This window comes from Trachurus japonicus, chromosome 9 (genome assembly GCF_045865225.1).
Source record: "Trachurus japonicus isolate A0001 chromosome 9, Traja_1.0".
NCBI classification, from domain to species: Eukaryota; Metazoa; Chordata; class Actinopteri; order Carangiformes; family Carangidae; genus Trachurus; species Trachurus japonicus.
In genome coordinates, this window is record NC_140915.1 from 2,247,661 (window position 1) to 2,255,130 (window position 7,470).

Genomic DNA, 7,470 nt, shown 5'->3' on the forward strand with positions numbered 1-7,470 from the left:
GAAGTGTGAGTCAGATTAACAGATTAAAGCTCATGTGTGTGTTTGAGTCTGTGTGTGCATGCGCACGCAGTAAAGCCGGTGCTGCTTACCTGTACGTGAGAACAGCTGGAAATTGCTCCTGGTGCGACAGGTCCAGCTGTTCCAGGATGTGGTGCGACCACGCCGACAACTTCCTCTGACACGAGGTGCACTCGAGGTACTCCGTGCCCATGAAGTACCATCCCCTCGTGTCCAAGACCCTCCGGACGGTCTTGTAGAGGCCAGAGCCGGTCAGCCGGTGCCTACAAGAGGGACACACAAGCCTGTATGCCCACATCTTGTAGGGCATCCAAAGACAAAACCGGCTCTGGAAGAAGGCGTGGTGTGACTCGGGCGGCTGGGTGTACAAGGGTCGCTCTCCAGGGGGGAACCACCAGAGGCGGAGCTCACTGGTGAGAACAGACTTCCCACCAGCGCCTCTGGTGAAGAGAGCCTTGCCTACCCAGCCTTGCTGCTCCTCCGGGAGCGTCTGCCTCCAGCCGCGAGGCAGAAGCTGCAACCATCAAAACGTCTCAATAAGTACAAAGATTCAGTTGCAATTCCACACAGACAAACATTTCCTCACACAGGTTGTATGTATGGTTCTTACCTCAGCGCCAGAGGACAAAGGCGGGCCGACGGCGGCAGCAAGGGGTCCCAGGGCTCCAGGGGCTGCAGCGGCGGCTCCAGGGGCTGCGACGGCGGCTGGACGGGCTCCAGGGGCTGCAGCGGGGGCTCCAGGGGCGGCTCCAGGGGCTGGACGGGCTCCAGGGGCTGCAGCGGGGGCTCCAGGGGCTGGACGGGCTCCAGGGGCTGGACGGGCTCCAGGGGCTGGACGGGCTCCAGCGGCGGCTCCAGGGGCCGGACAGGGTCCAGGGGCTGCGGCTGGGCTGGATCCCATCTGGGGGGAGACAGGCTGGGGAGGAGGGAGGGCTGCTGGTGGGGCGTCCCTGCTACTGCTGCTCACTGTCAAACACAATCACATTTGTTGCTTTGACTGACACATCTCTCCTTTTCTGACAACAGGTAGAGGACAGATTTTTTTCTCATGGCTCAATTCAAACGGATCACGAAATAAAACTTTCAGTCCCGTTCATTTGAATGGCGAGTTTTTCAGAGTTGAGTTCCCATGGTGACCGTTACTTCCTGTTTCCGCTTAGGCTCTCTATAACAAGATTGAGGCAAATAAACAAAAATGAGGAACGCTTCACAAATTCGTGAAGTGTTCCTCATTTTTGTTTATTTTAAATTTGTGAAGTGTTCCTCATTTTTGTTTATTTTATGAGGAACGCTTCAGACGAGGATAATACGGAGGCAATCGAGGCGTGTGTGTGTGTGTGTGTGTGTGTGTGTGTGTGTGTGTGTGTGCACGCTCACGCTGAGAGTCGACCTCCATGGCTGCAGTGAGGAGCTCTGCATCCGTCAGCTCTGGGCCCGCTGCTCCAGCACCTGTGTGTGTGTGTGTGTGTGAAATAATTACATGCAAATATGTCTGTCAATCGTGAAGTGACTTCCTGGCTTCGTGGTGTGACCTTACCAGAGCCTGCAGACGGAGGTGCTCCAGGCTGGGCCGGGGGGAGGGCAGCACCACCTCTGGCCTCTCGGTCCCGGCCCAGCACATACGCCTGCAGGCTGTGGAACTTGGACCCAGGCTTGGTGATGCGGCCCCTCATCCACTCCACATAGCTAGAGACACACGGGGGCAACAGGACAGAGTCAGCGGACTGATCAACACACACACACACACACACACTGGGATACTCACGTTCGACTCTCCTTGCTGGCAGCCTCGTAGAGGGACTGGTAGGTTAGGTTGGCGTGAACCCCGAACCCCACCAGCTGACTGTCCATGCCCCTCACCGACAGAGACCCCTCACGCATCCGGGTCCGCTGAACCACCGCCACCACCTGTAGAGTAGAAATACAACAATACTTTACCCACCCCCCCAGGAGGGAAACTCAAGCCGCCCGGCAGCTGGACAGTTAGAAACAGCTACAATGAAATTCTCACCTCGGGGAACAGGCGGACATAGGTGGTGAGGGCGTCCTTCTGTACGGCGAGGGGCGACTGGGACTTGTCACCGCCCTCCCTCTCTTTCAGGTGGGAGGCCACGACGGCAGCCGCATAGCCCACGTCGTTGGCCAGGAGCCACCTGAAAGTCTGCCCCCGGTACTGGCCAAACTGGAGCTTGCTCTCACAGAGCACCAGATTGGGGCACCGGGGGTCCCCGCCTGCCTCCACCACTCTGGCCCTGGCCTCGGCCGCCACCACCTCGGGCTTCTTCACCGGGCCTGCCGAGGCTGACCTCTGCCGGTAGGCCTGGGCCAGCCTGGCTGCCTCAGGTGAAGCCTGGAGGGTGAGCTCCGAGGTGGTGGGCTGGACCCTGAAAACAGGACGGTAATCCATTCTGAAAAAGAGTGAGAGCATAAAAACAACATGAGATGAGGTGACCAATATATGATGCAGATATACAGTACATGATGCATGGGTTTATTAGTTCATAGGTTTTAGTGTATAGTATTGTTGTTGTACCTATTTTTACAGACACAAATAGCACAGAAAGGGTTGACAAATGACAAATCTCATTGCTATGACAGATGTTTATCATAAATATGTCGCTGCTGACTTATTTAACCCCACTGATTACAGCCTGTCTTTAATCAGCCTCTCATGAACACATAGCTACTGCTGGGACACTAAGTCGTTCACATGTGAGTGTCAACCAGCTATAATATTTTACTGTACAGAAATATGAATATGAAACATGAACGCATCACTACAGAAGCAACGTTAAAATGATCAAATCCAGCCAGATATAATATATATAATAATAATATATCATGGGCATAAGGTTAACGTTATATCTCCACACTGACCTTAGATGAGATTTGAAAACCAGAAGAAACCAGACGAGTGAGCAACACAGTGACATAACGTTACGTTACCTAACATGCAGTAACGTCGACATTACTGGAATAAGGCAAATAATAAAATAAAATACCGATAAAAACGTATAATTCAAAGCTCACGATATACTGTGCAATGCGCTGGGTTGAAACGGAGGGAAAAAAGAAAAAGTAATGGAGGGAATAAATTAATTGAGGAGGGAAAATATGATAACGGTCGGTTAACTAGCTAAAACATAACTTAACTTTGTCAAAACTGTCGCCGAAGTGTTGAACATGATAAAAAGCACAATCTGCATATTATTCCAACACACATGATTCAGATATTTTTTGACTATGACCGTGAATTTAGACCTGACCGACCGACCGGCCGGCCGGCCGGCGGGCAGCCAGCCGCCGGGCAGCCGCATACGGAGCCGTATCGCCCGGCTAACAAGCGGCCACACGACCGCTGTTACGGTGGCTCGTTAACCGGCTCGTTAACCGGAGAAAAACACTTGAAATACATATATATAAATATATTTTTTAAAGTACTTACTTCGTTCGTTCGTTCGTTCGTTCGTTCGCTCGCTCTCTCGCTCGCTCGCTCCGTAACTCCGTTCGTCACTCTCCGTAGGGGGTGAAGCTGGGAGTGATCGCTCTTCGTCTACCTGGGTCTGTCAGTGCAGGGGGGCGGAGCCGCGGTACATGTGTTTGGGCCAATGAGAGAGCTTCTCATTTGTCCCCCCATGCATTGTGTATGTGGAGCTGCGCATGTGTAGTAGCCAATGGAAGCGTGTGGTGTCGACCAATGGGAGCACACCCCATCTGTCTGCAGGGGGAGAAGAACCCTGTCTCCGAGGCGCAAGACACGCAAATTCTTGAAGCGTTCCTCATTTTTGTGTATTTGTCTCAATTTTGTTGCTATGTACAGTTTGAGACTCCATCAGAGCAGCTCTGGCTGCTGCCTCCCTCCCAGCCCACTGCGCCCCCTGTGGCGGAGCTCCGCTACTGCAGCCCAACGCAGAAGTTTGGTTGAAATCGGGCCAGAGCCGATTTTCAAAGATTTTTGACGTTTTTTGTTTTTTTTTAAACTGTACATAACTGTAAATTAACAATACAACTCACGCAGATAAACGAAAATGAGGAACGCTTCACGAATTTGCGTGTCATCCTCAGGATGAGGAATGCTTAACGAATTTCAAATTCGTGAAGCGTTTCTCATAAAATAAACAAAAATGAGGAACGCTTCACGTGAAGCGGGGTCTTGGTCGACAACGTTGAAGTAATTCAGATATAATACCAGAGACGTTCTATATGTATGCCTAGAAGGACTTTGGTAATACCGAGTGAGTATTTTCATCGTGTTGGACTCGGGGCCAACGGTGCGGCGATAGCTAGGCTAGAGCTCGCTCCAAGTCATTTTACCCTCTGTGCAAACGTCATGTAACTTTACACCAAACGTCGTGTAACTTTACACCAAATGTTGCGTAACTTTACACCAAACGTCATGTAACTTTACACCAAACGTCGAGTAATGCGGCACTTTTGACACGTTTGACGTTGCTTCTGTTGTGATGCAGCACATTTGATATATTGACATTGGATTTGACGTGTTTTTTTTTCATCGTTGCTTTTGTTGTTATTCATGTAGCCTACAGTAACAGTAAGTATGTACAGTAAGTATTGTACTTCGTGGTTGTCAGTCACATATGAAGAAGTTACTGTCCCAACACCGTGTGCATGACAGGTTTCACCAAGCAGAGACACACAGGTTGTGTAGTCGCCCATCCCCCCACCAACGCCACTGTCACTTGTGCTGAAAGTTACTTAACCCTCTGTTCAAACGCTTAAGGTTACACAAAACGTCGAGTAACGCATCACTCTCTACATATTTACATTGTATTTGACATGTTTCGGGTTGCTTCTGGTGTGATGCAGCACATTTGATATTTATTTATGGATTAGCCTTTTTTTTTCTTTTAAACGTTGCTTCTGTTGTTATTCATGTACAGTAACAGTTAAAAGTATTGTAGTTGATGGTTGTCACTCACATATGAAGAAGTTACTGTCATGTCTGTCAAGTTTCTGTTTGCTTTTGCACATTTCATGTTTATGTCTTGTCTTTCCTGTTTTATTTTGAAATCACTAACCCTCTGTCTCTGTTGTAGAGTTACTTCCTGCACGCCCTTCCCCCGTCCCGTCACACCTGCTCCCTGATTGTTCTCCCCACCTGTTTCCCATCTTCCCCCATTACCTCTTGTACTTTACCTTGTGTGTCTCACAGTCTAGTTGCCAGTTTGTTGTACCTCACAGTGCTCGTCCCAGCTTATATCATAGTCCAAGCCATAGCCTGTTTTGTGTATGACCTTGCTTGCCCCTTTGACCTGCCTTTTGCCTCTCGATTTTGGAAACCTCTGCCTATCTGACTGCCTGCCCGTGTATCGAACCCTGCCTGGTAATAAACCTGCCTTTTTGTCTGAACCTACTGTGTTGTGCATTTGTGCCCACCAGTTCTACGCTCTGGAGTTCATGACAGTTACTGTCCCAACACAGTGTGCATGACAGGTTTCACAAAGCAGACGCACATTAAAGGCAGTGCTGTCACAGTGTTTAATCTGCTTGGAGCCACCGACTGTTCTTAAAGGATGCTGGCCCCCTCTGTCATGTTGTTTTTCAGCTCTCACTCTTTTTTTTTAGGATGGATTACCGTCCGATTTTCCGCCGCCAGGCCACGGTGGCGTCGGTGGCCTCCGACCTGACCCTCCATCCTTGGCCTGAAGCGGCCAGGCTGCCCTCCACGCCTGCCCTCAGCTGTTCCCTGAAGTGAGGATTTCATCATACCTTTCTTTTTAATGTCATGTCATGTGTTGTTGTTGTTAGCTGCTGGACGACTTGAAATGCCCTGGATGAATACATTACTTTCCTACTTCTACTCTCCAGGTGGTGGCAGTGGTTCAGCTGAATCGGCCGGTGAGGGGCATGGACCAGCAGCCGGTGGGGTTTGGGGCTCACCCCAAGGAGACCTTTAAGTCCCTCTACGAAGCTGCCAGCAGGGAGAGTCGGACGTGAGTATCCAGTCACTGTTGTGTGTGTGTGTGTTGATCAGTCGGCTGACTGCCTTGCCCCCGTGTCGCTCTGTAGCTATGTGCAGTGGGTGAGGACCATGTCTGTGGTGCCAGGAACCAGACTCCGCAGCCTGCAGGCATATGTGCTGGGCCGGGACCGAGAGGCCGCCGCCGCCGCTAAGACAGCTGGACCCGGCACACCAGGCCAAATTTCCAGCTGTCCTCACGTACAGGTAAGCACCAGACCTTTTACTTCACACAAACACTTTGATCTGCCCTGACTGACTGACACTTATTCTCATCCCCCTGCTGTCCTGCTCTTCTCTGTCGTCCTCTTCCTCAGGTTGTCGTGTGATAAGAGTGATCGGGCACATGAGGGAGCGCACTTTGGGGAACAGTGCCTCCCGCCTCCATGCGACTCTGATGGAGCAGCACACCACAGAGTGGATGTCGCGGTCGACGAGCTACCTTTCCGTGCTACGCAAGTTTGGGGTTCCAGGTGTGGCGGCGCCTCAGCGGGCGGTGGTGGTCCCGCTGATGCACCCGGTTCCCTGTGTGTCCTGGCTTCTGTCCGTCTACGTGAGGGAGGCCTGCACGCGCCTGCAGGAGACGAAGGCCAGGGTCACGTCCATCTTCGGATCCATCCTTAAGATGGACTCAACAAAGAAGGTGAGCTGTGATCTGTGTCGTTGTTGCAGCCTACGTGTGTGTTTATATTTACACATCTTACATAATGTGTGTGTGTGTCTGTCTCTCTCTTGCTGTGCAGATGACAAATAAACTTGCAGACAGTCACCAGGCCTACGTGACACAGCTTCAAGTGAGGGAGATGGCCGCCCTGTGGACAAAGCTGTCTGACAGGGACAAGGCGGCTGTCTCCTTCCCCCCGCGCCACCAGGACCGTCTCGTGCGGGGCCGATTACGACCAGGCGGCCCCACACCTCAGCAGCTGGCACTGAGAGCGTGACGCGGTGAGTTAAGTCAAACTGCTTTGCTGTGGATGTGATGTGACTGGGGCGTGGACCACAGAGCCTCATTGCCTCTCTCTCTGTGTGCAGTTTGTTCCTGGGTAAAGGCGCGGGGGCGGCACAGTCCCCGGACGCCACCAGGCTGATGGAAGCCATCTTCCTGGGGCTGTGCCGGATCCACAGCGAGGGCCGTTCCATCGTGGGGGTCCACGTGAGTCGCTGGTCGGCTGTCAGGAGGGACTGCACTGTCATCAGAGACAACATCTACACCTGCAGAGACCTCCTGGCAGTCGCACCCATCCAGCTGTTTGAGGTGAACCAGCGGACCCTCCTGCAGTGGTAAGAGCCGTGTGTTTGACACCAACTCTCTGACGGTCCCACAGAAGAGCAGCGTGTCCACAGTCTGATATCTGTCATGTGTTTCCATCAGTCAGGCCATAGCGGCGCTGCTAGGTGGCGCTGACCGTAGCCCTGCCACCGGCCACGGAGGAAGAAACAGCAGCAGAGCCCCTCCAGCCAGCCCGGGCACT

The 7,470-nt window shown here is 52.1% G+C and overlaps 1 long non-coding RNA gene across 1 annotated transcript; it reads right to left on the reverse strand.

Annotated features, from left to right (window-relative positions):
• Positions 1–919: 919 nt before the first annotated feature.
• Positions 920–1,938, reverse strand: LOC146980500 (uncharacterized). The gene is made up of 3 exons (XR_015036626.1): positions 1,784–1,938; positions 1,396–1,467; positions 920–984 (listed from the first exon to the last, which is right to left on the reverse strand). It is a non-coding gene; the product is annotated as an uncharacterized LOC146980500 (long non-coding RNA).
• Between the last annotated feature and the right edge of the window lie 5,532 nt (positions 1,939–7,470).